We start from the raw sequence: 27,479 nt of genomic DNA on the forward strand, positions 1-27,479 counted from the left end.
TGTGTATATATATATATATATATATATATATATATATATATATATATGTGTGTGTGTCTGTGTAAATCCAGGAAGTGAACAGGCAGCAGCTTCAGCTGCCCACATTTAAAATGGCTGCAGCCAGACTTAGTGGAGGGAGATTTCTGCAGCATATTTGGCAAGTACAGAATCACAGTATATATAAAATAATATGCAAAGTGGTTTGAGGGAAGCTTCAGAATGACAAAGATGTTTTTATTACAAATTATGTGAGCAGACTTGAGGGTTGCCAACCAATAGTGATCCTTCTCCTTGATGCCATGTATCCTCGGCTCCTTTTGCAGGATTTAAAGAATGAGGGAGCCCGTGCAGTGCAAATTTGCAGAGGCACGAGTAGCAGACTCCTCTGGGTCACTGTGTATTACAGTATCTGGAAATTCCTCCTCCCAGCTGCGTACTACTCCCAAGGATTCTGGGGATGGAAAACCATCTGTTAAGGGTTGACGTATGTCTTGCTCTGCTTCAATGCCTCCAAAGCTGCCAGAATGTGGGGGAAAAAAGCTGAGCTGGCCTGAGCCATACTCACACAGGTACTCGTTGAAGACCCTCTGCTGCATGTGCAGCCACTGCAGTATTGCCAAAATCGAGTTCCGCTGAATTTCAGCTAACCGAGCACTGGCTGTGTGTGACCGCCTGCAATGGCTACAGACTCCTCTGGCCTGCTTCAGCAGATCTTCTAACCCTGGGTACCTATTTAAAAAATGCTGCACCACCAAATTGAGTATATGTGCTAGACATGGCACATGTGTCAACTTTCCCTGTCTAAAAGCGGACAGGAGGTTTGTGCCATTATCGCACACCACCATTTTTGGCTCCAGCTGGCATGACATGAACCACCTCTTAGCTTGCCACTGCAGAGCTGCCAGAATCTCTGCTCCAGTGTGGCTCCTGTCACCTTCAGACCAGTTGAAGCACTGCATGGCACCTTTCAGCCTAACTCATTGAATAGCCCCTTGAACACTTTGGGGGTACTTGTGGTTCATGAGACAACTCAGCAGAGGAAGTCATAGAGGAGGAGTAGGAGGAGGGGGTGGAGCTGACAAATCTCACATCATCACCACTAGCTGTATGGAGACGTGGTGGCACAAAAAGCTGCAGAGTTACCCAGTGTGGCTAACTGCCTTGCCTAACGATGCCACAACATTGCCTTCCGCGTGATGCAAGGGGGTGAGGTGAAAGACGGTTGGACATCGGCTGCAGGTGCCAACTCTGACCTTTCTGCAGTAGACTGGGTGTGAGACAATGTGAAGGAACTGGAGGCACTGTCAGCAGCAAACCAATCTACTATCGCCTCCACTTGTTCTGGCCTCATCACTTCTAGAGGCGTATGATGCCCTACCAAATACTGATGCAGGTTCTGTCGCCTACTCACACTTGAGGAAGGTGTTTCACTTGTGCGTGTAGCTGGCACAGATCGACCACGTCCTCTCCTTGCAACAGGAGCTCTACCAGCAGCACCACGACCCAGGCCACAGCCCCTATTTGACGGTCTCCTCATATTTCTGTAATTTAAGATCTTGCCCTAGAAAGGTGTTTATTGAATAGCGGAACAAAACAACAACAGTATCGCACGGGTGTATCTCACAGTCAAATATGCAAACTATGCCGCAATTTAATGTTTTTTTACCCCAAAAGGGTGTATATTGAATAGCGGAATAGGATAAAAAACGGTGTATCTCACACGTACAAACACAGACTAGGCCCGATTAAATTTTTTTGTACCCTAATAGGAGGATGAGGAAGAGGAGTAGGAGGAGTTGGGAACAGGAGGCAAACTGAAGCGCCCTGCAATCCTTGGCAGGGGAAGGAGATGCGCCAAACCAATTTAAAAGGTGTATCTCACACGTACCGATACAGACTATGCCGTAATTCAATTTTTTACACTCCAAAAGGGTGTATATTGAATAGCGGAATAGGAAAAATTTTATAATACGGTGTATCTCACACGTACAAACACAGACTAGGCCCCGCCGATTACAATTTTTTGTACCCTAAAGGCAGGATGAGGAAGAGGAGTAGGAGGAGTTGGGAACAGGAGGCAAACTGAAGCGCCCTGCAATCCTCGGCGGTAGAAGGAGATGCGCCAAACAAATTTAAAAAGGTGTATCTCACATGTACCGATACAGACTATCCCGCAATTTAATTTTTTACACTCAAAGAGGGTGTATATTGAATAGCGGAATAGGACAAATTTTACAAAACGGTGTATCTCACACGTACAAACACAAACTAGGCCCGATTACAATTTTTTCTACCCTAAAGGCAGGATGAGGAGTAGGAGGAGTTCGGAACAGGCAGGAGGCAGACTGAAGCACCCTCAAATCCTCGGCAGTATGAGATGCGCCCAAAAAATTGGAAAGGTGTATCTCACACGTACCGACACAGACTATCCCGCAATTTAATTGATCCGCAAAGGTTTTTAATTGAATAGCGGAATAGGAAATATGATCAAAAAAAGTGTATGTATCTCACACGTACAGAAGCACACTAGGCCCCAATTACTATTGTTTGTACCCCTAAAGGCAGGATGAGGAGTAGGAGGAGTATGGAACAGGCAGCACCCTCAAATCTTCAGAAGTATGAGATGAACCCCAAAAACTTGGAAAGGTGGATCTCACACGTACCGACACAGACTATCCCGCAATTTAATTGATCCCCAAAGGTTTTTATTGAATAGCGGAATAGGAAATATGATCAAAAAAAGTGTATGTATATCACACGTACACAACCACACTAGGCCCCAATTACTATTGTTTGTACCCCTAAAAGGCTGGATGAGGAGTAGGAGGAGTATGGAACAGGCAGCACCCTCAAATCTTCAGAAGTATAAGATAAACCCCAAAAACTTGGAAAGGTGGATCTCACACGTACCGACACAGACTATCCCCCAATTTAACTGATCCCCAAAGGTTTTTGATTAAATAGCGGAATAGAAAATATGATCAAAAAAAGTGTATGTATATCACACGTACACAACCACACTAGGCCCCAATTACTATTGTTTGTACCCCTAAAAGGCTGGATGAGGAGTAGGAGGAGTATGGAACAGGCAGCACCCTCAAATCTTCAGAAGTATGAGATGAACCCCAAAAACTTGGAAAGGTGGATCTCACACGTACCAACACAGACTATCCCCCAATTTAACTGATCCCCAAAGGTTTTTGATTAAATAGCGGAATAGAAAATATGATCAAAAAAGTGTATGTATATCACACGTACACAACCACACTAGGCCCCAATTACTATTGTTTGTACCCCTAAAAGGCTGGATGAGGAGTAGGAGGAGTATGGAACAGGCAGCACCCTCAAATCTTCAGAAGTATTTGATGAACCCCAAAAACTTGGAAAGGTGGATCTCACACGTACCGACACAGACTATCCCGCAATTTAATTGATCCCCAAAGGTTTTTATTGAATAGCGGAATAGGAAATATGATCAAAAAAAGTGTATGTATCTCACACGTACAGAAGCACACTAGGCCCCAATTACTATTGTTTGTACCCCTAAAGGCAGGATGAGGAGTAGGAGGAGTATGGAACAGGCAGCACCCTCAAATCTTCAGAAGTATGAGATGAACCCCAAAAACTTGGAAAGGTGGATCTCACACGTACCGACACAGACTATCCCCCAATTTAACTGATCCCCAAAGGTTTTTGATTAAATAGCGGAATAGAAAATATGATCAAAAAAAGTGTATGTATATCACACGTACACAACCACACTAGGCCCCAATTACTATTGTTTGTACCCCTAAAAGGCTGGATGAGGAGTAGGAGGAGTATGGAACAGGCAGCACCCTCAAATCTTCAGAAGTATGAGATGAACCCCAAAAACTTGGAAAGGTGGATCTCACATGTACCGACACAGACTATCCCCCAATTTAACTGATCCCCAAAGGTTTTTGATTAAATAGCGGAATAGAAAATATGATCAAAAAAAGTGTATGTATATCACACGTACACAACCACACTAGGCCCCAATTACTATTGTTTGTACCCCTAAAAGGCTGGACGAGGAGTAGGAGGAGTATGGAACAGGCAGCACCCTCAAATCTTCAGAAGTATGAGATGAACCCCTATAACTTGGAAAGGTGGATCTCACACGTACCAACACAGACTATCCCCCAATTTAACTGATCCCCAAAGGTTTTTGATTAAATAGCGGAATAGAAAATATGATCAAAAAAAGTGTATGTATATCACACGTACACAACCACACTAGGCCCCAATTACTATTGTTTGTACCCCTAAAAGGCTGGATGAGGAGTAGGAGGAGTATGGAACAGGCAGCACCCTCAAATCTTCAGAAGTATGAGATGAACCCCAAAAACCCCAAATATCATTCAGCTCTGCTGCAGGCCACAATTTAATTTTTTTTAACCCAAGGCTGTATATTGAATAGTGGAATAGAAAAAAAGTGTATGATTTTTGAAACCACTCAATATTAGCACATGTGAACTGAACACAGCAGTGTATGATCAGTCACTCAGCACAGCACAGCTGAAGGAAAAAGGCTGCACACAGTGCCTGATAGAAAAATACTTTTCTCCCTCCTCCTCAGTGGGCAAAAAAGATTGTGTTCACTGCACCCCAAAAAGATTGTGTTCACTGTACCCCAAAAAGATTGTGTTCACTGCACCCCAAAAAGATTGTGTTCACTGTACCCCAAAAAGATTGTGTTCACTGCACCCCAAAAAGATTGTGTTCACTGTACCCCAAAAAGATTGTGTTCACTGCACCCCAAAAAGATTGTGTTCACTGTACCCCAAAAAGATTGCGTTCACTGCACCCCAAAAAGATTGTGTTCACTGCACCCCAAAAAGATTGTGTTCACTGCAGCCCACACACAGCAAAATGGATGTGGACCACTGACACCTGTCTCCTATCCCACACTACACAGCAATATCGATTGTAGTTTGTAGAACACACTGTCCCTAAAAATCAGCAGACTCTCTCCCTAACAGGATTGATAAGATCGTAGATCGGGACTGCAAACCCCACCCCACACAGCAATATCGATTGTAGTTTGTAGAACACACTTTCCCTAAAAATCAGCAGACTCTCTCCCTAACAGGATTGATGAGATCGTAGATCGGGTGACTGCAAACCCCACCCCACACAGCAATATCGATTGTAGTTTGTAGAACACACTTTCCCTAAAAATCAGCAGACTCTCTCCCTAACAGGATTGATAAGATCGTAGATCGGGTGACTGCAAACCCCACCCCACACAGCAATGTCGATTGTAGTTTGTAGAACGCACTGTCCCTAAAAAATCAGCAGACTCTCTCCCTAAGAGAGTGCTACGTGCTCCTTCATTAGGCGGTCACGGATGCTCCGAAAGTTAGCAATGCCCATCTTTCCCTTCGCCTCACAGGAAGTGATGTCGGGCTGACAGGAAGTAGGAAGTGGAGCCCCCCTGAGAGTCCTCCACCACCACAGCACCATCAGACAGGCTGCCGGACAACAGCCTCCACGCACCATCGGCACCCCGCACCCCTCCTTTCTGCAACAGTATCCAGGACAAGAAGATGGATGATCCCATTCACCTACCGTACCGGCCTTTACTTACCTAAGAGTAAGTCACTATGTGTTTTTTGTATTAATAAACCTTATGCTTCACTAAGCTGGCGCTGCTTTCTTTCTGTTTATTCTCCTCAGAGCCTCTCCTTGCTCCAGCTGGCAGCCGCTTTTCGTGGGCCCCCTCCCCCCTCATCCTTTTTTATATTTTTCTACCCATTTTTTACTTTCTATATTTTTACCTCTTTACCTCATGGTATGCCACCCACCAACATCAGAGAGCGCCATGAAATCATTGACTTTAAACAGTAGGGAATGAGCTGATGGAAGATTAGTGACAGGCTTCCCCGAAGAGTTGAGTTTTCAGGGATTGCCTGAAAGTAGCTAGAGTAGGAGATAGCCGTACAGGTTGAGGTAGAGCATTCCAGAGGATGGGAGAGGCCCTGGAGAAATCCCGGAGACAGCATGGGAGGAGGAGACAAGGGAGCTTGAGAGTAGCAGAGAAGACGGTTTGGGTGATATTTGGAGACAAGATTGGTGATGTAGCTCGGGGCAGAGTTGTGAATGGCTTTGTATGTTGTGGTTAGTATTTTGAATTTAATTCGCTGGGCAATTGGGAGCCAGTGTAGGGATTGGCAGAGAGGGGAGGCAGACACTGAGCGGTTGGTAAGATGGACAAGCCTGGCAGCAGCATTCATGATAGACTGAAGAGGGGATAGCCTATGGAGTGGTAGGCCTATAAGAAGGGAGTTGCAATAGTCGAGGCGAGAAATTACAAGGGAGTGAATGAGTAGCTTGGTGGTTTCAGTTGTTAAAAAGGGGCGAATTTTTGAGATATTGCAGAGGTGAAGTCTACAAACTTTTGACAATGATTGGATTTGGGGCTGAAAGGACAGGTCAGAGTCTAGGATTGCACCTAGTACCCTGGCTTGAGGGGAGGGATTGATGGTTGCATAACTAATTTTGATGGAAAAGTCATGGAGGGGGGCATGGGTAGGGGGGAATATTACCAGCTCAGTTTTAGAGAGATTTAATTTGAGGAAGTGGTGCGACATCCATGTTGATATGTCAGTAAGTAAGTTAGCAATGCAAGAGGAGACTGAAGGAGTGAGGTGTGGAGTAGACAGATAGATTTGAGTGTCATCAGCGTATAGATGGTATTGGAAGCCGTTGGCGGTTATCAAGTGACCAAGGGATAGAGAAGAGGAGGGGGTCCAAGAACAGAGCCTTGGGGAACCCCCACAGAAAGGGGCAATGGGGAGGAGGAGGTAGAGTTGTGGGTAACACTGTAGGAGCGCTGTGATAGGTAGGAGGAGAACTAAGATAGAGCAGAATCTTAGAGGCCAAGGGAACGGAGTTTAATAACCACTTGCCGACCGCCACACTACTATTTACTGCGGCAGTCAGCCCCTCCTGGGCAAAGCAACGTAAATCTACGTTGCTCACCCAGGAGTCTGTAGGGGCGAGCGCGCTCCCCCCCCCCCCCCGCTCATTCACTGAGATCCCCGCACGTGTGACCGGCGGCTCCAATGTCCGCCGGACACTCACGAACTCCCGCAGAAGAGGGAGAAGGACAGATGGCTGATGTAAACACAGCTGTCTGTCATTCTCCCTGATGTAAGTACAGAGGCTATGCGATCCTTCTATATAGGATCATATGTCTCTGTGGTTACATCACAAGCCATGCCCCCCAAAGTTAGAATCACGCCCCTAGGGACACACTTAACACCTTGCTCACCAATAAAGTTAACTCCTTCCCTGCCAGTGTAATTTTTACAGTAACAGTGCATATTTATAGCACTGATTACTGTAGTAATGTCACTGGTACTCCCAAAAGTGTCAAAAATGTCAGTCAGGGGTCCGATCTGTCCGCCGCAATGTCGCAGTCCCGCAAAAAAAAAAAAAAATCGCAGATCGCCGCCACGCCATTACTAGTTAAGAAAAAAAAACTATAAAAATGACATAAATCTTTCCCGTAGTTAGTAAACGCAATAACTTTAACGCAAACCAATCAAAATAGGCTTATTGCAATTCTTTTACCAAAAATATGTGGCAGAAAACAAATTGGCCTAAAATGTTAAAAAATTTTGATTTTTACATTTTTTTTTTTTTAGAATTTCATATAAAAAAATGTAAAAAATATTGTTATTTTTTCAAAATTGTCGCTCTGTTTTTGATTATAGCGCAAAAAGTAAAAATCGCACAGGTGATCAAATACCACCAAAATAAAGCTCTGTTTCTGGGAAAAAAAGGGCGTCAATTTCATTTGGGTACAGCATCGCACGACCGCGCAATTGTCCATTAAAGTCACGCAGTGCCGAATCGCAAAATAGGGCCTGGTCTTTGAGCAGCCAAATCCTCCGGGGCTTAAGTGGTTAAGAAGGAACTGGTGGTCAACAGTATCAAAGGCCGCAGAGAGGTCAAGTAATAGGAGTATGGAGTAGTGGCCATTGGTTTTAGCAGTTAGTAAATCGTTGGTGAGTTTTAGTAAGGCAGTTTCTGTGGAGTGCTGCGAGCGAAAGCCAGACTGTAAGGGATCAAGAAGGTTATTTTCAGGTAGGAGCTTAGACGGTTGTAGACTAAGCGTTCTAGAAGTTTAGAAGTGAATGGGAGCAGTGAAATGGGTCTTAGGTTGTTCAGGTTGGTGGGGTCCAGTGAGGGCTTTTTAAGTATGGGAGTGATCTGCGCATGTTTTAGAGGGGAGGGGAAGGTGCTACTAGAGAGGGAGAGATTGAAGATGTGAGTAATGGAGCATAGGATAGAATAAGAGGGTGTCCGTAGTAGTTGTGAGAGAACAGGATCCAGGGACCAGGTGGTTAGGCGGGCATTTGAGAATTTTTTTTTAACCTCTTCAGTAGTAGCCAGTTCAAAGGAGGAGAGTGTTGACTGTGCTGTTAGGCAAGGTATGTTGAGTGGGGAAGATGTGCGCACAGTGGAGGTGTCCTCACGTATTGCATCAACCTTGTCTTTGAAGTGATTGGCAATTTCTTGGGCAGTGAGTGAGTTGAGTGAGTGAATCTCCTGTAATATAGTTATTCTGTTGGTAACAGCAGGAATTGCTCCTCCTCCAGACATGGGGGGGGGGGGCGTCGCTTATTAACAAAATGTAACAAAGATATTGAAATATGTATGTGGATGCACTTTAATCAATGGAAAGTGGTGTTTGGTGCATTTTAACTTGAGTACTCACTATACAGTCACATTCCACTGACACACTACAATATACTGCAGTAAAACTGCACTGGCATACTGCAATATACTGTGGTAAACGTGCATTACCGCATTGAAATATATACTGCGTAAAAGGTGCAGAAACGCACTCAAATATACTGCGTTAAACGTACAGTAACACACTGACATATACTACGTTAAATGTGCAGTAACGCACTGATATAAACTGTGTTAAACATGCAGTAATGCACTGATATATACTGTGTTAAACGTACAGTAACACACTGAAATATACTGCGTTAAATGCGCAGTAATGCACTGATATGTACTGCATTAAACCTGCAGTAATGCACCCAAGTATACTGCATTAAATGTGCAAAGACGCAGTCAAATATACTGCGTTAAACAAACAGTACCATACTGAGAAAAAATGTATTAAACGTATAGTAACGCATTGATATATACTGCGTTAAATGTGTAGTAATGCACTGATATATACTGTGTTAAACGTACACTAATGCACTGATATATACTGCATTAAATGCGCAGCAATGCACTAATATATACTGAAAAAACATGCAGTAATGCACTGATATATACTGCGTTAAACGTGCATTAATGCACTGATATATACTGTGTTAAACGTATAGTAACACACTGATATATACTGCATTAAACTTGCAGTAACGCACTGATATGCACTGCGTTAAAGGTGCAGTAACGCACTGATATATACTGCGTTAAACGTGCAGTAACGCACTGTTAAATACTGTATTAAATGTACAGTAACGCACAGATATATATATACTGCATTAAACGTGCAGTAACACACTGATATATACTGCATTAAAAGTGCAGTAATGCATTGATATATATACTGTGTGAAACACACCATAATGCACTGATATATACTGCAGAAAACCTGCCCTGACAAGTTAAACTAACACTAAACTCAAAATGAATAGTCACACCACACTGAACTCTCACTAGATTCACACTAAACTGATATTCTACACTGACAATAGAATCAGAATAGCACACTATAGCACAATAACTCGCTAGCAGCATTGAACAGAGCCCTGTTCTATCTCCACGTCAATATTACACTGCAAAGGGACGCTAGGAGAATATTTTTATAGTGTGGGGCAGGACTAAGAGTGATGAGCCATGACTGGATATCAGGAGTCATCATTACTTTCTCCAATCATAGCTCTGAAAGTGCTCTGTGCCCTGATAGGGCAAAGGTTTCATTACTTTAGCCAATCAATGCTTCCAAAGCACTGTGCGGCGCCACACAGAACTGTGACAGAAATGTTGTATGCTCTAGCTTTAAGAGTACTCTTTGCTGAAAACACCTAAACTCAACCATTTGTAGGGTCTACAGACTATATAGGTAGGTGTGATAGTCAAGTGTTAACATACCCTAGGGCATGCAGTTTTTTTGTGTACGGAGTTCAAAAAGATTTCCAGCTACTTAAATACACTAAGCCTAAGACATGGCCTTTGTAGAGGGTTTATATGCCCCAGGACTGGCCTGCAGTTTTTGTGTGCTAGTGTCCATTTCACCTGAAGCTGGCTCTACTCATGGTAAATTTAGTATCTCGTGTTCCTCAATGGATGATAGGCAAATGTTTTTGTATGCTGCAATATTAACAGTACTTTTCACTGGAAAAACCTAAAATCCACATTTGGAGGGTTTTCGGACTATATAGGTAGGTGTGGTGGTCAAGTGGTAACATGCCCTGGGACTGGTCTGCTGTTTTTTTGTGTACTAGTGTCCATTCCACCTGATGCTGACTCTATATAACCCATGGTAACGTTTGTATCTTATGTCCATCAATAGATGATAGAGAAATGTTGTTGTATGCTCTAGTATTAAGAGTACTGTACTTGGAAGGGGGGGGGGGGGGGTAGGGGGTAGCGTGATGGAATGGTCACGTCCTCCATGTTTTCCTCCTCGTTGGGTGCCAAGCAAGGGTTTTATGAGAGGCCTATCCTGGGATGGCTACACTAGGCACTTTGGTTAGGGTTACTGTCTCACACAGGGGTATCTTTACTGGAACAACCGACTAATCTCTAATGACCCCCCCCCCCCCCCCCAAATGTTACTGTACATCAACACGGTCACTTGTGAATTTAGGAAGGATATGCAGTGCCCTTTATCTCTCCACCTGTGCAGCGTATAACACCACTACCTCACTGCCAGTAACGGTATGTGGTCCCCCTGTGCACCTAGCGTGGACTCCATACATGCACTTCACTTAACTTTTCCATACTTGTGTACAGGTTGAGGGCCTCTGTGGCACATATCTGCTCCCACTGCTATGGGAGATCGCTGAAGGAGAGCCAACAACATCTCCCATAACTGTAAGAGGCTATCTCACCTTGTCACATGTACACGCTTATGACAGGCTGCTAGAGAAACCTTTGATGATACACTTGGTAACCACTTTTATTTTCACACTGTATTAACACTTGCAGTGTTATCTTTCTATCCCATTGTGCTTAGTGACCTGTTTTGTAGACTATATGTGCTTGTTACTTGCATTATACCCCTTTAGTAAGACCAGGCAAAGTTTCAAATGCTTTCCTTAAATAATTTAACATGATGACAACAGTGGGTATTGGTTCAATATAAGGTGCAGTCTTTTCCTACATCCCTATTCCCTAACTTAGGCTTGTGGCTACCGCAGAGTACCTGTACTGGAAAGAGTCAAACACTGGTGTCCTCAGGAGGGACTGCAACCATCAGTAATCCTCTAGGCTAGGGATCCTCAAACTACGGCCCTCCAGCTGTTGCAGAACTACACATCCCATGAGGCATTGTAAAACTCTGACATTCCTAGACATGACTAGGCATGATGGGAATTGTAGTTCCTGAACAACTGGAGGGCCATAGTTTGAAGACCCCTGCTCTAGGCAGTGGGTACTCCAGCTTCAGTATATCACTGGGAATCCAGACTTTGGTAACGGCAAGGAACAGGTCTAACCAACTGAACCGTCTGGAACCGAACCAGCAGAACAGCAACATGAATCCTTATGTGTCCAGGCCTCTGTCCCTTTTATATCGCACAGGACCAGGGGTCGGACCCAGGAATACCTGCCAGGAAAAATCCTAAGAGTTCAATTAACCCTCAGCTTCCTGGCTTGAGCAGCATAAACTATTATCCGCCTACATACTCTTTAGTGAAAACACCTAAACAACCATTTGGAGGGTTCACAGACTAAATAGGTGGGTAGGTGTAATGATCAGGTGTTAAACGTTTAGCCATATAGTATTTTTTTTCATAGTTATTAACTTAGCCCATAATTAAAAACAAATACAATTCACATATTAAAAACCCCTAATGTCTTCAAACACTATTTCTTCAAGCTCTTAAAAATTAGTTTATTGGTATTAGCATCACACAATCTCTGAAGGAGCAATTTTATGGAGGAGATCTTGACTTTCACTGGGTTACTTGGCATGTCATGAAAACTTTACGCACTTAGTAGAAAGATAAATAAATACAGGAAAACGATTGTGTCTTTGCCAAAAAAGCCAACTTTAAAAGCGTGTTTTTTAAATCTCTCAATTAAGGTCTGCACGCCTGAGTTATTGGTAACAATGAACATTTAATACTATACAATCTATCTTCCTGAGCCATAAATGTATCTTTGAGATAAAACTGGAATCCCTTTCATTTTATTACTTGGAGATTAAAATGAGATTGTTTAAATTAATCATTATATAGTGTCTGGTGCCAGATGAACCCCCTCTTCATACCCCTTTGTGTTCCTTTTCTCCTTTTTTTTTTGTAAAGTAATTTAGACTCCCTGCCAAAGCTCACTCGGTTCTTTGAAGAAAATGGAAATCAATTTAAATTTCCATTTTTGAAGTGCCATCTTGATAACGGTCTATCCCGGTAAAAGTTCACAGATGTTATTCCATAGAAAACTATTATACTGTAACAGAAACTAAATACACCTCATAGGCTTATATAAAAGTAGGTCATGTGTGCTTATTACAATCCTCTCCAAGCGGTACCATGGTAAGGTCCACAATCCGGTGAATCTGGATATATCAGCAAACCATACTCCCGGGAGCTGAATATGAAGGAGAATCTCGCATAGTATAAAACCTAACAAAATCTTCCAAAAATAGAAAACAAAATACATGCAGTACTATAACAGAACTGGTAATGATCGCCCAGTATACAGATTCTCACGCACAGTTCTCAAGAGTGAGTGTGTAACGGTGTCACATCATGTTCCCCATCTGACACAATGAGGTGGATTTACTAAAACTGGAGAGTGCAAAATCTGACGCAGCTCTGCATGGTAGCCAACCAGCATCTTTAACTTGTTCAATTACCATTTGCCGACCGTATAATTTACATATATGGCAGAAAGGTTGCGCTGTTGTGGGGGATCACATACCTAGTCCGTGATCCGACGCATCCAGGTAAGGGGCGTGCATGTGAGCCGCTGGCCCGCTTCGGCAGTGATATTATAAGCCGACTGATAGGAACGGCTTTATAGCCCTGGACAGCTGTCACCATCCAGCCTGGCTCAGATCTGTACCCAAATCACAATTCAGAAGAGTCAGAAGGAATTGTACCGACAGCCAAGTATTCCGGAAACAAGCTATGGTCCTGAAAGAAAAATTTCTGGAAAAAGGCTACAAACCAGAAGTGCTAGAGAAAGAAATTCAGACCCTGGAGTTAGTTGAGCAAAGAAGTTTGATACAACCTAAGAAAGTTCAGAACCCAGGAAAAACCAGTTCCAAGTTTGAATTTGCTTTCATTACGAGATTCTCACAAAACTACAAGTGGCTAAATCATGTATTCTGGAAACACTGGGGAGTCCTACAGAAAGATAAAATTTTAGGACCCATGCTACCAGAAGTTCCACCTATCATTTACAGGAAGGCACAGAACTTACGAGATCTGGTAGCCCCCAATCCCATTGATCCTCCTACCATCCCAAAATTTTTTCCTGATATGAAGGGCTTCTTTCCCTGCAGGAGTTGCAGAGTGTGTAAAGAAGCTCAAACTATCAGGACTAATAAATTTCATTCAACTGTGACAGGTAAAGAGTACCCCATTAGAAATGTTATTTCCTGCCATACGAAAGGGGTTGTATACCTTTTACAGTGTGAGTGCAATTACCAGTATGTTGGAAGAACCATACGTACTGCCGCCATACGTATTGGAGAACATCTGACCAACATACACAAAGCTTTTCCTGGGCATAGTGTATCCCAACACTTCGCCCAATGTCACAGAAAAAATCCCAAGAGGTTAAAAATCATAGTTATTGAGAAATATACACCACACTGGAGGGGGAGCAATCTGAGGAGGTCTATATCCAGGAGGGAAACCTTCTGGATATATGAGCTCGGCTGCTCCAGACCCCGGGGACTCAACATAGAGTGGGACATAAACGCACACATTAATAACTGTTGATCCCCACATATATTTTGGCAGGTTTTATATTTTAGTTATCTTTTAACATTTATTTTAAATTTGTATTGGAGCATATGGTTTAATATAGTTCAATACATTTTATTATACACATATTTCCGGTGTCACCCCTTTCCCACTACGCTCCTAAAGCAGTGTGTTGTAGGACAGGAAGGAAAGTGTTTACTTCCGGTGTCACCAGGATGTGCCATAGATCGATGTTTTTATACATTTGTTTTTAACAAATAATAAAGTATGTTTTTATACATTCCTTTTAACACAAGGAAAGTTACCCATATTTAAGTAATTTGCCTTAAATTGCTATCAGCCAGAAGTTCCAAAGCATACCTGCTCTGCAGACACTTGCTCTGCAGACAGGAAGTAAAGTGTTTGCTTCCTGTGCAGACAGGAAGTGAAGTGTTTACTTCCTGTGTCACCAGGATGTGCTATGGATCAATGTTTTATACTACCTGCTCTGCAGACACCGGAAGTTAGACAATCTGCTTCCACCTGTATAAATAAAGCGGAAGTGACGATGCGCCAGTACTCCTGTCTCAGTAGAAGTCCTATGGGAAGAAACCGGTCAGATTAGGAGGCGCACACGTCACACACAACTTGCGGTCCGTGCTGCAGCCGGCCGCAAGCCTTTGCAGGAATTCGTATGCCTATGTTTATGCTGAATACAAGACATCTAATTGTAAGTGCATTATCAACTGTTTTTTGAATAAATCTCAAGGGTAATACACTATTAGCCCTTTTTTTTCCTTTAATACACGGTGGTTTTGTGAGCTTGTAAAGAAGGATGAGGCTGTGTTTCTTGCTGGTACTCGTTGCCATCTAGTGGAGAAAGAAAGGTAGAGCGGTTCTACATCCCACTTCAGGATTTTAAAGAGGAAGCAAGGCGGTGGTTTCACTGAACAAGTGCATACCTATTACCATCTGGTAAGAGGCTAATTCTTGGTGATTTACACGTGGTGTTTGTTCACAAGGAGATTGGATATTTTTTCAGCACAAGAAAATATAGTTGCACCTTATTTATTTCCGTTTGGTAAGGATGAATTTCACTCGGTGGTGGATACACGTATTATTCGGATAGAATACAATTCTACTCACCTGCAAAATATTTATGGACACTTATGAACTTTTATGTTTATGCACCAATTGATTTGCATTATTAATTGGCTTCACAGATTGATATATGTTATATATATTTACTTTTGTTGATTTGGTTCACACATAGATATATGTTATATATTCATTATTTATTTGTTGTTTAGCGCACCCCACACCACATATACATTTATCTATATTCAAAAGCACTGAATACCGGGAGCAGCTTCAACACACTATCAGCGCACCCATCCCCCCTTACAACAGCCAACCAGCATCTTTAACTTGTTCAATTACCATTTGCCGACCGTATAATTTACATATATGGCAGAAAGGTTGCGCTGTTGTGGGGGATCACATACCTAGTCCGTGATCCGACGCATCCAGGTAAGGGGCGTGCATGTGAGCCGCTGGCCCGCTTCGGCAGTGATTATACACATGATCTGCGGGTACCGCGAACTCGGTGCCCCCTGGCACCCGCCGCTCATCCAGCACAGAGGCAGAACAGTGATCTGCCTATGTAAACAAGGCACATCACTGTTCTGATAGGAGGGAAGGCATGGATGCCATGTTCCTGCAAATACGGGACTAGGATCCATGTCTTCCCCAAGTAAAAGCACCTCCTACACTACACAAGCACTAACTAGGCACACAGTTAACCTTTTGATTGCTTATTATGTTTAACCCCTTCCCAGTCAGTGTCATTAGCACAGCATATTTTTAGCACTGATCACTGTATTAGTGTCACTGGTACCCAAAAAGTGTCAGGGGTTTATTTACTAAAGCTAGGGAGGACAAAATTTGTCACAATTCTGCAGAGAAACCAATCAGCTTCTAACCTTGCTTAATTAAGCTTTATGGATGGTGGCGCTGCCTAGGGAGATGGGATCAGGTGTGTCTAAGGAAGTATGTAATAAGACAAGGTGTCAGTAATAAATAACATATAAATTAAATCAATTAAGTGTACCAACACTAAGTGTGCCAAACCGGCCAGTGGTAAATAGCAGTGCAGATAAGAGATTAAATTATGGTGCAGTCATAAATAGATACAAATCCATAAAAGGTGAACTATTCAACAGTACAAAGATGTAAAATAAAGTGACTCAGTGCAGATGTTGATGCAATTTGTCCCAGCCGGACAAAATTGCCTAATGGCAAGGGCAAGGTGAATAATAGTGACTTGGTGCAAAAGGTGCTACAATATATTGCAACCAAATAAATGTAAATACGTAAGTAGTGAACAATCAAGTGTTGCAAACAGGTATGAATGAAATGTCTTGAATTCATGCACATCCAGACCTGAATAATAGTGACTTAGTGCATCAAGTGCTGTAATACTTCAAAGCTGAATAGATAAATATAGTGGATTATCGGGTGTTCTGAATAATAGAAAAAGTCCTTATGGTCATGCACATCCAGTGAAGAGGTCAATACTTGTGCTGTTTCCCAGGCTGTCCGACATCCACAGAGCACTATGGAACGTTAAAGTGTCACAAGGCCCACATCATAAAAAAACTATTAACAAATGTTGTATTACCTGCTGCTGATACTCACCCAGTCACTATTATTTTTCTGTATTCTGCAAAAACCTAGTTGATCCTGCTGCTCTCTATCTCCCCCTTCTGTCCCCACATCAGCTAAGGATTTTGCAGCTGTGGTGGTAACCCTGCACATGCTCAGTTTTTAGTGAGTTTCTAAGCTGAGCATTTCCTCCCTATTACATCTGAGCAGCCCATGTGACTATAGAATCACACATATGGGTGCATACACAGTGGTAAATGACTGCCCACTCCCTCCCTCTCTCCTCCATGCCCACTAACCAGCTAAACACAACAGGGATGGGATATTACATGTAGATTAATGGAGGCTTCACCTCCCTCTTATTCTAAGACCCAGGCTGAAGGGGCGTGACACAGTTTGTGACTGGCAGAAAACCACCCACACCAAGCAATAAACATTTGATTCAAAATATATATATATCTCAATGACAATTTAAAAACAGTTTATCTACTCTGTATTCCAAAAGATGTGTTTTTTATTTCAGAAGTTCCTCCTGCTTATGAATCCCTGAAGACAGGTTGGGAGAGAGCTGAGTCATGTGGCAGCTGTATATCAATTAGGAAAAAGGTACTTAGATGTTCTTTTTCATCAAAATAATTACAGTGCCGTCATCCATATACAGAAATAGAAGGGACAATGTCAATTAAACAGTGAGTTTAGTCTTTTTTTAATTGTGATGCCACCATTGACAAGAGCAATGTCTTGTCAACGGTGTCTCTTGTGAATGGTGTCATCTCCATAGACATTCTGTAGGTTTCTGTGGATACTATACAAATGATCTCCGCTTTAGAAAAAATGTATCATACAGTGCATGGGTAATTTACCTATGATTTCTTGTGTGCTCAAAACCAGTTGATATCATTGCTGCCACCTTAAAAGTCTATCAATAAACAAAAATTGTCAAAGTGCAAATATTCCACTCATTCAGTAGCGCTACGATCAATGTTCTCTATATCATAAAAATAAAATAATAACTTCAAAAGTTTTGAAGTTATTATATTCAACTTAATTTATTTTATTTTTATTATATTGAGAATATTGATCACAGCTCTACTGGTTGAGTGGAATATTTGCACTTTGACAATTTAGGTTTCTGTGGATGTCGAACAGCCTGCACCCCTACTTCAAGATGACACCATTGACAAGAGTCAGCAATGACAAGATGTTTTTCGTGTCAATGGTGTGTCATGTCCATAAACATTCTTTAGCCTCCTGTGGATCTCAGACAGTCTGCACCCCTCCTTCATGAAAAACTCAATGGATTCCATTGTGCAGTCGTTCAGTTCTTGATGAAGGAGGGGTGTTGACTGTCAGACATCCACAGAAGACTACAGAATGTTAATGATGATGACACCATTGACAAGAACAATGTCTTGTCATTGGTGACCCTTGTGAATGGTGTCATCTCCGTAGACATTCTGTAGGTTGCGGTGGCTGTAGGAGAGCCTGCATCCCTCCTTCAAGATGACACCATTGACGAGAGTCACCAATGACAAGACATTGCTCATGTCATTGTTGTCATCTCCATAGACATTATGTAGCCTCCTGTGGATGTCAGACATTCTGCATCCCTCCTTCATCAAGACCTCAATGAGTTCCAAGTAGAAGCACCATGCAGTCATTGAGTACCTGATGAAGGAAGGGTGTTGACTGTCAGATATCAACAGAAGACTACAGAATGTTAATGATGATGACACCATTGACAAGAGCAATGTCTTGTCATTGGTGACCCTTGTGAATGGTGTCATCTCCATAGACATTCTGTAGGATGCTGTGGATGTTGGACAGCCTGCACCCCTCCATCAAGATGACAACATTGACAAGAGTCACCAATGCCAAGACAGAAGACTACAGAAATGTTTCTTGAAATGACACCATTGACAAGAGTCGCCAAGACAGAAAACTACAGAAATGTTTCTGGAAATGACACCATTGACAAGAGCAATGTCTTGTCTTTTGGTGACTCTTATCATTGTTGTCATCTCCATAGACATTATGTAGCCTCCTGTGGATGTTAGATAGTCTGCACCCCTTGTTCATCAAGAACTCAATGGATTCCAAGCAGAAGCATAATGCAGTCATTGAGTTTTTGATGAAGGAGGGTTGTTGACTGTCGGACATCCACATAAGACTACATAATGTTAATGGAGATGACACCATTGACCAATGACAAGACATTGCTCCTGTCAATGATGTCATCTCCATAAGTATTCTGTAGCCCTCTGTGGAAGTTGGACAGAGTGCACCCCTCCTTCATCAAGAACTCTATGATGGCACATTGCTTCTACTTGAAATCCATTATTTGCCTGCAATGAAAAAGAAGAAGAGTTACTATAGAGGAAGAATTACTCTACCAACACATGAGACATGAACGACATATGTAAGCAAAGGATTCCAACCGGAAGCAATGTGCCATCATTGAGTTCTTCATGAGTCTTGTCAGTGGTGTCATCTCATAAGCATTCTGTAGCCTTCTGTGGATGTTGGGCAGCCTGCACCCCTCCTTTATCTTTTTCATTGCAGATGAATAATGGATTCCAAGCAGAAGCACCATGCCATCATTGAGTTCTTGATGAAGGAAGGGTGCAAGCTGCCTGATATCCAAAGAAGGCTACACAATGTTTACGGAGATGACACCATTGGTAAAAGTCACAAATGACAGGGCATTTCACGTCAATAGAGTCATCTCCATAAACATTCTGTAGTCTACTGTAGATGTTGGACAGCTTGCACCCCTCCTTCGTCAAGAACTCAATGACAGCAAATTGCTTCTGCTTGTAATCCATTATGCAGTGAAAAAAGAAAAGAGGAGAAGTTACTATAGAAGAGGAGTTACTCTACCAACATGTGAAATTTGAATGACCTATGTAAGTTACTAAAAAAGTTTCTCCCCTTTTGTACTACTTTCAGTGCAGCCATCATTTATACAATAAGTGTTCTTATATAAGAATGTGCGTCACTTGCAGCATTGGACTGCTTCTTTAGGTGTGGGGTATAGCCCCTGTCATTTCTTGCCATCTGTGTCTTCATTCTAATCCCTCTCCCCACTATACAAAACTGAAAAAAAGATTTTGCATTTAGATACACTTTAAAGATGACCTTTAGCCTTCCCTTTAGTGCCGGCTGAAGAGCTGCTGCATCCAATTAGAGTCATTGGCTACTCGGGTATTTCGACAGCTGGCGGGGTCGGTTATTAGAATCCAATAGCCGCAGTGGTAGAGTCATCCATCCAAGCTGTATAGTGTGGACCAGAATGGTCAACTTTCTTGATATGGAGTGTATCAGGTGCGGTCCTCGACACCCCTTTAAGATCAAACATAAAATCCAGTGAATATTCAGTGTCAGGGACAGCAGGCACACAGGATGTAGTCAAAGACTATGTACATGGACAAGATGACCAGAGACTGCAGACATGATACAAGAGATGGTTAGAGACTGCGGACATGATGCAAGAGATAGTCAGAGGCTGCAGGCATGATACAAGAGATGGTCAGAGACTGCGGACATGATACAAGAGATGGTCAGAGACTGCGGACATGATACAAGAGATGGTCAGAGACTGCGGACATGATGCAAGAGATAGTCAGAGACTGCAGGCATGATACAAAAGATGGTCGGAGACTGCAGGCATCATACAAGAGATGGTCAGGGACTGCAGGCATGATACAAGAGATGGTCAGAGACTGAAGGCATGATACAAGAGTTGGATAGAGACTGTGGACATGATACAAGACATGGTCAGAGACTGCGGACATCATACAAGAGATGGATAGAGACTGTGGACATGATACAAGAGATGGTTAAACCTGTGGACATGATACATCAAGGAATGTGCGAAAATTGCACTTGCCGTCCCGTTATTTGTTAATGTCACCCCAAATACGGCCAGCAGACACGCATTTTTTTGTAATGCAGGAGCTCCTTTGGCACATTTGTCAAGTATAGGGCATCCCATTTAAATGAATGGGCTCCTCTATGTGTGCATGCAAAAAAAAAAGCTTGAAAAAAATGCGAGCTCACATGATGCAGAGGTTTGAATGGGGCCTTAGGGTTTTTTTATATAGATTGTAATAAGTATTTAAATGTAATAATTAAAAAAATAAATAACAATTTTATTATCATAAATATTATTATTGTTGTTATTATTATTAGTAGTAATAATAATATATTAATAATGATGATGCTAATAATAATAATCATTTATAATAAGATAAAATAAAAATGATACTAAAATAAAAATAATTATAAGAATATAATAATAACAATAACACAAATAATAATAATAAAATAGTAAGCAGTAAAAAAAAAAAAAAGCAAGAAAAAAAATGTGCTTTCACATGATTCAGAAGTTGTGAATGGGGCCTTAGGGAATTTTTTATTATTATTTATTACCTATTAAATATTTTTTTTAACATTTTTGTATATAAATGAATAACACTCTTCATAAAATGTTGCGTTCATGTAATAATAAATATAAAAAGTAAAAAAAGATATTATTATTAATACTACTACTACTAATAATAATAATAATAATAAAAATAATAATAATATAATAAAGATGATGATAATAATGAAATAATAATAATAATAATAATAATAATAATAATATTAATGATAAAGATAACAATAAAACAATGATTATAAAATAATAATTCTACTAAAATAAAAGTAATTATAAGAATACAATAATAATAATAATAATAATAATAATAATAATAATAATAATAATAAAACAGGAAAAGTGCAAAAAAAAAAAGTTTGAAAAAACATGTATTTACATGACGCAGAAGTGTGAATGGGGCCTTAGGAGTTTTTGTTATTAACTATTTAATATTTCTGTATATACTGTATTAAGTATATATATATATGAATAACAGTCTTCAAAAAATGTTGTGTTCATGTAATAATATTATAAAAAATATACACATATAACAATAATAGTATTATCATTATTATTACTAAGAATAACAAAATAATAATAATTTTGAGGATGATAATAATAATAATAAAATAATATTGAAGATGATGATCTATTATTAATAAAATAATAATAATAATAATAATACTAAAATAAAAATTATTTTAAGAATATAATAATATTAATAATAATACCATAATAATGATATTAAAATAATAATCATAATAATAATAATTTAAAAAGCCAATATTTCTATAAGATTTCATTATAAGGAAGAAGCCCTCGCGGGGTCATTTAACCTTCTTAGCGGTATTCCCGAGCGTGGCTCGGGGTTAAATTTCAGAGCCAAAATTGGTAACCCCGAGCCACGCTCGGGGTACCGCCAGAAGCATTGCTGGATCCTGAAAGCAGGGTTACTTACCTTGTCACCGGGATCCAGCGATGTATCCCGGTGGTGTCTAGCGGCAGATCTTCCTCCCGATCCTCTCCGTGCCCCGGCTTCCGTCTCCTGCAACGTGACGTTCGCAGGGGGGGGTGGAACTGGCGGCAAATTCAAATGTAAAACACACCAAACACACTGATACAATGCAAAATAAAATAAAATCACATTACATTGCCCCCCAGTGCCCTTTCCTGCAGAGTTTTACTGTACTTTTTATATATATATATATATATATATATATATATATATATATATATATATATATATACACAGTGGGTACGGAAAGTATTCAGACCCCCTTACATTTTTCACTCTTTGCTATATTGCAGCCATTTGCTAAAATCATTTAAGTTCATTCTTCTTCCTCATGAATGTACACATAGCACCCCATACTGACAGAAAAACACAGAATTGTTGACATTGTTGCAGATTTATTAAAAAAGAAAAACTGAAATATCACATGGTCCTAAGTATTCAGACCCTTTGCTGTGACACTCATATATTTAACTCAGGTGTTTTCCATTTCTTCTGATCATCCTTGAGATGGTTCTACACCTTCATTTGAGTCCAGCTGTGTTTGATTATACTGATTGGACTTGATTAGGAAAGCCACACACCTGTCTATATAAGACCTTCCAGATCACAATGCATGTCAGAGCAAATGAGAATCATGAGGTCAAAGGAACTGCCTGAAGAGCTCAGAGACAGAATTGTGGCAAGGCACAGATCTGGCCAAGGTTACAAAAAGATTTCTGCTGCACTTAAGGTTCCTAAGAGCACAGTGGCCTCCATAATCCTCAAATGGAAGACGTTTGGGACGACCAGAACCCTTCCTAGAGCTGGCCGTCCGGCCAAACTGAGCTATCGGGGGAGAAGAGCCTTGGTGAGAGAGGTAAAGAAGAACCCAAAGATCACTGTAGCTGAGCTCCAGAGATGCAGTCAGGAGATGGGAGAAAGTTTTAGAAAGTCAACCATCACTGCAGCCCTCCACCAGTCGGGGCTTTATGGCAGAGTGGCCCGACGGAAGCCTCTCCTCAGTGTAAGACACATGAAAGCCCGCATGGAGTTTCCTCAAAACACCTGAAGGACTCCAAGATGGTGAGAAATAAGATTCTCTGGTCTGATGAGACCAAAATAGAACTTTTTGGCCTTAATTCTAAGTGGTATGTGTGGAGAAAACCAGGCACTGCTCATCACCTGTCCAATACAGTCCCAACAGTGAAGCATGGTGGTGGCAGCATCATGCTGTGGGGGTGTTTTTCAGCTGCAGGGACAGGATGACTGGTTGCAATCGAGGGAAAGATGAATGCGGCCAAGTACAGGGATATCCTGGACAAAAACCTTCTCCAGAGTGCTCTGGACCTCAGACTGGGCCGAAGGTTTACCTTCCAACAAGACAATGACCCTAAGCACACAGCTAAAATAACGAAGGAGTGGCTTCACAACAACTCCGTGACTGTTCTTGAATAGCCCAGCCAGAGCCCTGACTTAAACCCAATTGAGCATCTCTGGAGAGACCTAAAAAGGGCTGTCCACCAACGTTTACCATCCAACCTGACAGAACTGGAGAGGATCTGCAAGGAGGAATGGCAGAGGATCCCCAAATCCAGGTGTGAAAGACTTGTTGCATCTTTCCCAAAAAGACTCCTGGCTGTATTAGATCAAAAGGGGGCTTCTACTAAATACTGAGCAAAGGGTCTGAATACTTAGGACCATGTGATATTTCAGTTTTTCTTTTTTAATAAATCTGCAACAATGTCAACAATTCTGTGTTTTTCTGTCAGTATGGGGTGCTATGTGTACATTCATGAGGAAGAAGAATGAACTTAAATGATTTTAGCAAATGGCTGCAATATAACAAAGAGTGAAAAATTTAAGGGGGTCTGAATACTTTCCGTACCCACTGTATATATATATATATATATATATATATATATATATATATATATATACATACATACATATATATATATATATATATATATATATATATACATACATACTTTAACTTATTTATAGTTTTTTATTATATTATAATTTATGATTTTGTGTTTCAAACTTTATCATACCCGAGAAGTTATAAAGAAGAACGCACAGTAAAAAGAAAAATCATATGTAAATAGTTGGTTTGGGCTGCTCATTCTTAAGAATTACATGCAAAATAATGGTACCGCTTTCAGCACCTAAAATCCAAAAGAATCATACCGCCAGGGAGGTTAAGAGGTTGAACACAGTTGATGGTACTTAGTATAGGAAAACTATTTTTTGCAAGATTAGGCAGGATAAGAGGCACACATCCAAAAAACTCTCCCTCCCAGGATCTAGCTGTATTCCGCTTTAGTAATTGTTACCATTTTATTTATTCATGATTAAATGTATTACAGGAGCCACCGGGTCTGACAATTGGAGTTATAAACTTTAAATAAATTACGCTCTCACAGATCAGCGCTAGAACCTAGCCTAAGGCGGCCGTCCCGTCATTAACAGACGATTTACATAATGAAGCAGTTGTCTTGGACTCATCACAATACAAAGCGCGCTATTTCAGCGTGTAAACGCCGCAGTTTTCTTGCATTGTGACATCACAATTAATGACTTCTACATCCTGGTGACTGAGAGGCATGATGGGCCCAGGCCCATCTGTGTGAGAGATTTATAGTGATGCTTTATTGCTGGCAGGGTGCCAAGCGAAAATCGAAGTTATCGAAGATTGGGTTTATAGTTACATTGGGTGAATTTAAAGGTCTTTTTAACTAACTAACGATTCTTAATGGTTCTTTTTATTTCTCTTGCCTCTCCATAAAAAACACTCTCCCCGCACCCCTGCTGTGGCGTGACCTGCCACCGGCTGTGTAGCCCGGACACAGTCGATGACTGATCACTGTACCAGCCCATTGCCAGTACCATGTGATCGCTGTAACCAATCACAGCAGGTCACATGCTTCCTTTCAAGCCATCCATTGTATACAACTGTGTTGCTAGCTGTGATTGGTCGCAGTGATCACATGGTACAAACTGGGCCAATCCCAGCCCATCTGTGCCATGTGATCAACTGTGGGCAATCACAGCTAATCACAACAAAACAAACTGAATAAATCGATTTCATTCATTAACCACAGTACATATAGTGCCGCAGGTCGGCTCTATTGCACTAAACGATGCATCTGTATGTCGTTTCACACAATAGCCAGCGGGGGCACACGTGCACTGATTGGGGAGCCAATCAGCAGGTCCGGCAGACGCGATTGCTCCCTGTGGAGACAGAATGGCGATCTGCTTTGTAAATAAGGCAGACTGCCTCTCTGTCATAGATGAACACAGGGATCTTGTGTTCCTGCTATTTAGGAACACTCTCTATGTTCATCCAGAAAGTCCACCCCCCACACAGTTAGAAAGCACCCCCTAGGGACACATTTAACCCTTTGATCACCCCTGGTGTTAACCCCTTCCCTACCAGTGTCAGTACAGTGACAGTGCATATTTTTAGCATTGATTACTGTAGTAATGTCACTGGTCCCCCCAAAAGTGTCAAAAATGTCAGTTAGGTGTCCGATCTGTCCGCCGCAATGTCGCAGTCCCGCTAAAAATCGCTGATCACCACCCTACTAGTAAAATAAATAAATAATTCCCTAAAAATAACCCATTGTTTGTAGGCGCAACAACGTTTGCACAAACCAATTAATATACAGTAATTGGGATTTTTTATTTTTTTTTAACCAAAAATATGTAGCAGAATACATATTGGCCTAAATTGATGAAGAAATTCGATTTTTTACTTTCTTTAATTGGAAATGTTTTAGAAACTGTTGGTCTTTTTTTGTTTCTAGCGCAAAAAATTAAAATTGCACAGGTGATCAAATACCACCAATAGAAAGCTCTATTTGTGGGGAAAGAAAGAACATCAATTTTATTTGGGTACAGCTTCGTACAACTGCCCAATTGTCAGTTAAAGTAATGCAGTGCTGTATCGCAAAAAATGGCCTTGTCATTAGGGGGTAAAACCTCAGTTCAAGAAGTGGGTAAAATGCTTGCTTATAACAATAAAATTAATTGCTAAAGGCAAACAAAATGTGTATAAAACAAAAACTGATCACTTCCCCAGAGTAGTACAATGTCACTATGGTAACATTATAATGCTATGGTCAAAGTGTGTAAAAAAATAAAATAAATAAAAATAAAATAAAGGGGGCTGCATTGACTTTGGACTTGATAAAACACTGGGGATCAACACCAGCAGATGACATGGCTTCCCAAATCATCACTGACTGTGGAAACTTCACACTGGACCTCATGCAACTTGGATTCTGTGCCTCTCCACTCTTCCTCCAGATTTTGGAACTTGATTTCCAAATGAAATGCAACATTTTCCACAGTCAGTGATGATTTGGGGAGCCATGTCTGTGACAATGTTCACCGTCACTGGGAGTGAGGGACAGATACTTCGGGGAGAGAATAGTTTGGATGGTTTCAGATGGGACAGTAATATTTGTCATCAATATCTCTCAGGAAATGTATGAAGATGAATGGTTTGACGTTTCAGATTGCTTTAATATTGCAGGAGTGTCTTATAGACCCTTGCTAGATAGTTAGATGGGGCGGGGTTTGTTATTGGTATAGTGCCTGTATTCCACTGTTCTATTGTTTCCGTCTGCCTTAAGATAAACTTATTATGGGATGTATATGTCTATGTGGATTGGCTGCTAAGGGGGAGGGGGGGGTGGGTTGCCCCACAGTGTATATCTCTTTGTGCATGTGTTTGAATAAACAGTTTGGGTTCTATTTCACCCTCAGTCTAGAGTCTTGTCTCTTTTGGGGGAATCTGCTACAAGGGATTGCTATGCTCTTCATACTCCCTTGAATCATCACTAAGCTCTTGTAAGAGCTTGTTCCTGTTCTTGCTGCACTCTCTGGGGAAAGAGAGGTTCACCCACTGGAACCTGGAGCCTTGTCGTAGGTCCAGCGTGGGTAGGAGACTGCGAGACCCCAACCAAGCTGCCGTTGGCTGTGGTTCATGGGGGTCTGCGGTGGTTATGGTGTCTGGTGGAGTGCTTGGAGCCCTCGGGAAGCACTAGGAGCATCCGTCAACAGAGGTACCCAGTCGGGGTGCCGGTTGATCCATTACAATGTCATCTGCTGGTGTTGGTCCACTGTGTTTTATCAAGTCCAAAGTCAGCGCAGCCCTTTTAACAGGAAATTCTATAGCACTTCATGCTTCCCTCTCCTGACCAGCTTTATGGAGATGCTGATTTCATTTTCAAGCTGCCCACACTGCCAA

The 27,479-nt window shown here is 41.4% G+C and overlaps 1 protein-coding gene across 1 annotated transcript in view; it reads left to right on the forward strand.

The window, feature by feature from the left end:
- Positions 1-403: 403 nt before the first annotated feature.
- LOC309560599 (ficolin-2-like) overlaps positions 404-27,479 on the forward strand; it is a gene marked incomplete at its 3' end in the record, with an annotated part of 566,275 nt that continues 539,199 nt past the window's right edge. The window contains exon 1 of the mRNA XM_082264227.1: positions 404-408. The remainder of the gene's footprint in view (positions 409-27,479) is intronic.

The sequence above is a fragment of the Pelophylax lessonae genome (assembly GCF_965119305.1).
Source record: "Pelophylax lessonae genome assembly, chromosome: 7".
NCBI lineage: Eukaryota > Metazoa > Chordata > Amphibia > Anura > Ranidae > Pelophylax > Pelophylax lessonae.